Consider the following 7239-nt stretch of genomic DNA (forward strand, 5'->3'; position numbering starts at 1 on the left):
CCTCTGCTTACCCCCTCTGCACGCGCACACACACGCACGCACGCATGCACACGACTGTCTTCTCTAGGCACAGAAATAGAATTGTAGTCTTTTTGTCCCTAATGGTTCCATTAAACCCCAGGAAACGGGGGCTGTTCAAACTTGGCAAGAGCCAGCTGAAAGTTAGACTATGGCAATCCACCTTTAGCTGATGAGATTTATTTGAAGCATGGCCTCAGTAAGCCACAACTGCCAATTCCAAACTTGTGATTCATATGCATTACGAGTTTGAAAGAATATTTGGGGAAAAACAGTTTAAACACTGTCTCCTACGTGCATACAGTGTCTGTTCAGCTGACAGTATAAGTTCCTCCCTGGGGCTTCCCTGGTGGCGCAGTGGTTGAGAGTCCGCCTGTCAGTGCATCGGACACAGGTTTGAGCCCTGGCCCAGGAAGATCCCACATGCTGCGGAGCAACTAAGCCCGTGCGCCACAACTACTGAGCCTGCGCTCTAGAGCCTGCGAGCCACAACTACTGAGCCTGCGTGCTGCAACTACTGAAGCCCGCACACCTAGAGCCTGTGCTCCGCAACGAAGAGTAGCCCCCGCTCGACGCAACTAAAGAAAGCCTGCGCGCAGCAACGAAGACCCAGTGCAGCCATAAATAAAATTATTTAAAAAAAAAATTAAGTTCCTCCCCGTTGAAGAACTTTCTGCCAAACTCCTTTTGCATCAAGTGCTTCTTTCTAAGCTGACATTGGACCACTCAACCTGTCTTTTTCTAGACCCTCACTCTTTCTGCGTGTGGGAAGAACTCTGTGTAACTAAAGAACTAATTTTATTCAACTCTATTTGCACCAACCTGCTACAGAGGGCATTTAGACATTAATTGCATAGGCATTTTTTACAGCCCATAGAGGAGTCTCTAGGAAGCTGATATAATGAAAAATCGATCATTCAATAGCTGCTAAATCAGTTCTAGATGTACAGTGATACGATTAATCGTAGCCCAGTACATCAAATCAGAAGCTTGTAAACAACCTGATTTATGGTGTTCCCAAAACACTAATGCCTTCTTCCTTTCAGGAGATTCTACTCCAAGCACAAATGCCCTTAAGATATTTGTGAGACTTTTCCAAAGATCCCAGCTGGCATAACAACTGTTAGAAAGATGATTTATTCAGGAAAGAGAAAATGGTTTTTTCTAGGCTTAATATAAATTATATTCCTTTATTTTTTTTTTCTGAAATGATGACAGGAAGAGGTCTGTTGTTTCAAAAACAAGAAGTACATTATGGATTTTGATAATGATGGTGTTGGAGAAGAATAAGAGGAAGAAGGAAGAGGAGGAGAAGGAGGGGAAGGAGGAGGAGGAGGAAAAGAAGACGGGAAATTGGCAAGTGTTAGAGTTAACAAGATCTTAGAGGTTATCTAATTTGCCCAGGAGGTGCACTGCAATCCCCTAGCAGGTCAATGATAGTGCTTTATTTTGTTTTAACAATTGTCACATGAGGTTTTAATGCAAAGGCTGTTTAGTCAGTGAGCACAGGGGTGAGCAGGGCCTTTTCTGCACAATTTAACCCATTTTGTGCTTAAACCCAGGTGTGGCACTCACCTGGAGGACCCTGTCAATTCAGTGTCTGGTGTCAGCTGTCCCCTCAATATTCTAGGCAGTCCTTCTCTTTCTGAGTCCTCTCTCTTTCCCATTCTTCACCATTTTTTTTTATACTTTCAACAATCTCCCAACATCTATCTCCCTTTTATTCTTAGAAGATTCATTAATTGATTTTTTTTTTCAAAAAATATTTGCTCAGTACCCACTCTATGCCAGCCCTTCTTCTAGGCATCAGGGAAGCAGCAGTGAACAGACATGGCTCCAGCTCTCATGGAGCTTACACTGTACGGAGGGAAAGAGTATTGAACAAATAGGCATGTACTCTATTGTGTGAGTAAAGGTTTTACCAGGAAGATAAAACAGCATGAGGAAACAGGGAAAGGGAGGGGGGTGCCATTCTAGAGTGGTCTAGAAGGACCTCATGATGAGAAGAAACTGAAGTGGTGCCACAAGGATGTGAGAGCAAGAGTGTTCTAGGCGGAAGGAAAAGGAAGGGCTAAAGTTCTGAAGCAGGAAGGTGCTTTATCTGCTGGAAAACCAGCATGAACCAGACTGAGCTGTGAGAAAAGTAAGAGGAACTGACGTCAGAGGAGCATCCAGACGCAGATCACGCGGGACCTGTGAGAATGAGGCTGTTGACGTCATTCTCAGTGGGAAGGGACCTGCTAAGAGGGCACTTGAGTAGAGGAAGACATGACCTGATTTACATTCCAAAACGATGACTCTGCTGCTCTGTTGAGCTGGGGCAGTGAGGGAACAAGAAGAGAGAATTTGTATCCTGGGGCCGCCATAGCAAAGCAACCAAAACTGGGTGCCTTCAAACAACAGAAATTTATTCTCTCACAGTTCTGGAGGCCAGAAGTCCAAAATCAAGGTGTTGGCAGGGCCAACCTTTGAAGGCTTCAGGGGCACATCCTTCCTCGCCACTTCCTGGCTTCTGGTGGCTGCTGACAATCCCTGGTTTACAGCGGAACCATCCAGTCTCCGCCTCTGTCAACGCGTGAGATTCCTCCTTGTGTGTCTGTGTCTCTGTGTGTCTTCAAATGGCCTTCGTTCAGTTGGCAATGGCAATCCACAATTGCTGGATTTGGAGATCCGGTATCGCCTCATCTTAACTAGTTACACATGTAAACACCCTATTTCCAAATAAGGTCACATTCTTAGGTTCCATGTGGACATGAATTTGGCGGGGAAAGAATTCAACCCAATACCCCTGGGTAAGGGAGCTACCGTAACAGTCCTCACGAGCAATGATGGTGGTTTAGACCAGCAAGGGGGGGAATGACCAGTGATTAGACTCGGGGAAAATGTTAAAGGGTGAATCGACAGAATTCACTAGTGGATTTAATGTGGGAGACAAGAGAAGCAGAGGATTTAGGGATGACACCGAGATTTTTGGCCTGAACAACTAACTGCTAGTGTCCAACTTCCATTTATGGCGAAGGCAGGGGAGCAGGTTTTCGAGGCAAGGTCCACAGTTCTGGTTTGGATGGAGTTGGAGACGCCCCGTTGCCTATTTCAAAGAGAAGACAGGCTCCTCTAGGCAGAGGCACCTTCATTTCCACCCCCAAAGCCTCAGACTCACCTGCGCGTCTCGCCGCTCTTTCACCCTTCCCCCCGGGTTGAAGTTGAAGTTTGAACACTGTTCATGGGCCCCAGATCGCATCCCCCATGCCCTCCTCCGGGAACCTGTAAGGATCATCTTCTTCCCTCATTTATTGACAATCTCAGCTTCTCAATTGTACCCCATCCCCATCCCAGCTGCTTTCCAACACTATTTATACTTGCTCGTTGGAATGAAGGAGAGGAAGAAAAACAAATTTTTTTTAAGGGAGGGAGGAAAGAAAACTCTGCTCTGAGAATACAGCCGTTTGGTACTTTTCACGTCATTCATAATTAGATCACAGTTTCTTCCCCACCAGCTTCACTGAAACCGCCTCTGTCAAGAGCATCATGGCCCCCTTGCTAAATGTCACTGATACTTCCTAGTCCCGAGCTGACTTTCTAGTTGCAGTTGATACTCTTGACCTCCTTTTCCCTTTTGAAGCAGTCTTTTCCCCTGGCTTCTAAACATTCAACTCCTTTGTTTTTTCCCCCCACTCTGGCTGCTCCTCTTACATGTCCCCCAGGTGCCGGTCCATCTCTACGCTGATCACTCCCGCACGTAACGCACATCCCGCAGAGACCTTGCTCTTGAGCTCTGGACTCACACATCCAAACGCCTTTTGGACGTCTCGATGCTGCTGTCTTACAGCCACGCAAAGTCAGCGAATCCACAACAGGACTTAGAATCCTGCCACCTCGTCCTGCCCTGTGCTCCCTGTTGGCACTTGGCACCTCTGCCGTCCAGAGCCTGGACCGCTCTCAGTTCCCGTCTCCCTCCACCCCTGACATCTCCGAGTCTTCTCTGCTCGTCTCCAGATGTACTGGCTTCCCGTGGACGCGCCCTGGCTTCCGCTTCTTCAGGTTCTCAGTCCGGAGGTTACCTTCTTTAGGAAACTTTCCCTGAACCTTCCATCTGAGTCATCTGTCCTTCTTACGCATTCCTTTCTTAAGTTCTTGTTTGTGGCCTTGCAGCACTGCAAACCACCTAATTGAATCTCCAATTTACTTGACTTCATCCTCCCCAAGACCACGAACTTCTTGAAATCAGCCTGTCTCTTATCCCCATCCCCAGGTGGCCTTCCCTCACCGTCACCTCCTGGGCAGCCCCTTGGACTGGGTGCCACCACGCCCCACTTTTTCCTGTGCCTTCACTGTTGCTACCTCTCTTGACCTCTCTGAGGGAGGCACTCTGTCCAGCCCGTCTGGGGAGCTGGTCCTTAGTAATGTGCCCAAAAGGAGCAGCCTGTCGTGTGCCTGGGTCAGAATATTTTTAAGAATGGCCTAATGGGGATGAAGCCACCTCGTCTGCCTAAGGCAGGATTAATGAATAAGGAGGGGAAGCTACAGAAGGAAGCATCCTGAGAGCTGCAGCTAACAAAGCCAATCACACTGCGAAGAGCATAGTTAAATGGCGCTGCTTTTATCGTCTCCTGTTCCCTGAAACAATGCTTTGGCTCCTTCTTATTATTAAGTCCTGACATTCCCAAGACTATTATGGCAAGACTGTCCAACAGAGCATCTCCAGCCTCTATCCACATGGTCCTTGCTGCCATAGCAGCCTCTGGGCAGATCCCCTGTTTTCCCAAAGCCCTTGTGCAGCTGGGACGAGGAGCCAAAGGTGGCACTGTCAGAAGACATTTCTCCCTTGGTTACTCACCCACGGGTGATGTCCTTCTGTGGTCCAGCAGTCAGGATGAACGTTCCTGCTTGATGGCTCCATAAGGCAGGATAGAAAATGCCCGGGTCACCATGACCTGCCTACATACGTTAGGCTTCATTGCCTGTGCATCTGAGAGCAAACCTCTTTTTTCTTCTTGCAGCACTAGAAAAAGATAATTTTCCCTTAAAGCCCAGAAAAATGTCTCAAAAATATGAAAAAGTTTCAAGAAAACTAAGGGACTGCTAACTTGTCCTGGAAAATCAATGTGAAATGCTTTGGGGTAAGGTTTATTAAAAAAAAAAATACACCTCCAAAATTTTACAGGAGATCATGCATTGTTTTCATTCTCCCACGGGCTCCCAGGGGAAAATCCCTTAAAATAACTTTGTTTATTAGTCTTTGACTAATATACTAGATAAAATCACTATGTATAAAATAGCAACTTGATGAAGATGGTGAATAATTCTGTAGATTCCACTGAGGCCTGGAACTTTGAGCTTTGCTATAAATTATGGTACCTGTTGCAGTTCTGTACCACACACACGATGGGAACATTTTTTTCTGAACTGATAAACTGGAACTAAACTTGTTGTGTAAAGCATCTTCTTAAGATCTTTAACCAATTATTTCTAAATATACAGAACATAAATTTATGAGTTACGTCATTTATACAAACATATATATTGAAAATAAAAGACCAAATTTCACCACTGAAGTTTGATAAAGGATGATCTTGGAAAGAAAATTACAGAATATCCGATATTTGTAACCTACTGTCATTAAGATGCGTAAGTTAAAAAAAAAAGTTTTAAAGGAAAATATGGACAAATCGTGACCTCTGTTTAAAATGAACATCAATTGCCAGATGACAACAAATCATATTCTGGATTGGCAAAGAAATTAATTTTTCAATTTAACTCCATAGATAAAGAAGGACTGAGAATCAAACGTAATAGGCTATGTTAACATTGCTAGCCTACGGGAAAAAAAATGGAAAAGAATAGCAGACCCAGATGGAAACAGAAGCACCAGCGAGAGCGTGCTTTATTTTGGCATATTTTTAGCTGAACATATAGAATTGAAACATTTTTAAATGATGTTTAAGAAAAATCAGATGATAAAATTTATTTACTCTGGGAAATATTTGGAAGTACTTTCAATAACGGAGAAACTATATTCTACCTCACAAGAGCTACGATATGCTTTCCTCTTCTGAATTAAGGGTTTTGCTGTCTTCTGGGAGAGAGGAGGAAAGCCCGTTTGATGCTCCAATATTTCGACTCTTTTAGCTAATTTATTGCAATAGCGCCTGCATGTGACTGCTGCCTACTATTTCATTTTGTAGGATGTCTTCAAACTCTTTTGAGGATAGGGTCACAATTCATTACGTTTTACCCCTGACCTTGAGAACTGGGAGTGTTACCCATAGGTATAAGGTCAAGAGAGGACATCCATCCCCCAGAGATGACCTTGCCAACCCTTACCATCTGTTGCTTGAGCCCCATCTTCTCATGGGTCCCTGTGGGCTTCAGTCCCGGCTACCGAACCAACCCCATAAGGCTGTGTCACGTCTTCAGATGTGCGCTATGCTCTCCCACATGAAATCTCCCACCATTACCGGGACACGCCTCTCTTTTACCCACAAGCTCTTCCAGAATGTTCTTCTCCACTTACCTGATTGGCAAACTTCTACTCATGCATCAACGCCCGGGTCCCGCCAGCTCCTCAGTGATGCCTTCTCCGGTTGCCTCAGGGCAACCTGAGTGCTCCTGTGGACCGTCACTGCCCTCCACTCACCTGTGACCTGACACCATGCTGGGCGGCACTTCACCCACCCTGAGTCTCCCTGTGAAGCTGGGTCATTCCGTGGCCACAGCTCATGGTGTTTGGCACACAGCAGGTACCCCATCAATGTTTGTTCTGCAGATTAGTGGTAGAAAAGAGACAGACTGCATACAGGTCTAAGTTTCTATATATCTGAAAAGATTTTTAAAGTATTTCCAACTAATTTTTTTTTTTTTAACCACGAATGGTTTTGCGATTTAAGGCAGCCTGAGTTTGAATTACAGCATTCGCAATTGAAATTTAATTGTTTATATCATAAGTCATACGGCATATTAGAATTGTATTTATTTATTTATTGGTCCCCTGGGATCTCAGTTCCCCAACCCGGGATGGAAACCACGCCCCATGCAGTGGAAGCACGGAGCCTTAATCACTGGACCATCAGGGAAGTCCCTAGAATTTTTATTTTTAAGCAGTGAATTCAATTCTCTAAATGCACCCATCCCACCCTCCACCCAGAGTGTTGGAGTCTCTATGTAATCATATCATGGATTGTACTTTTTTTTTTTTTTTTTTTTGCGGTACGCGGACCTCTC

The sequence above is a fragment of the Physeter macrocephalus genome, chromosome 8, assembly GCF_002837175.3.
Source record: "Physeter macrocephalus isolate SW-GA chromosome 8, ASM283717v5, whole genome shotgun sequence".
In the NCBI taxonomy this organism is placed as follows: Eukaryota; Metazoa; Chordata; class Mammalia; order Artiodactyla; family Physeteridae; genus Physeter; species Physeter macrocephalus.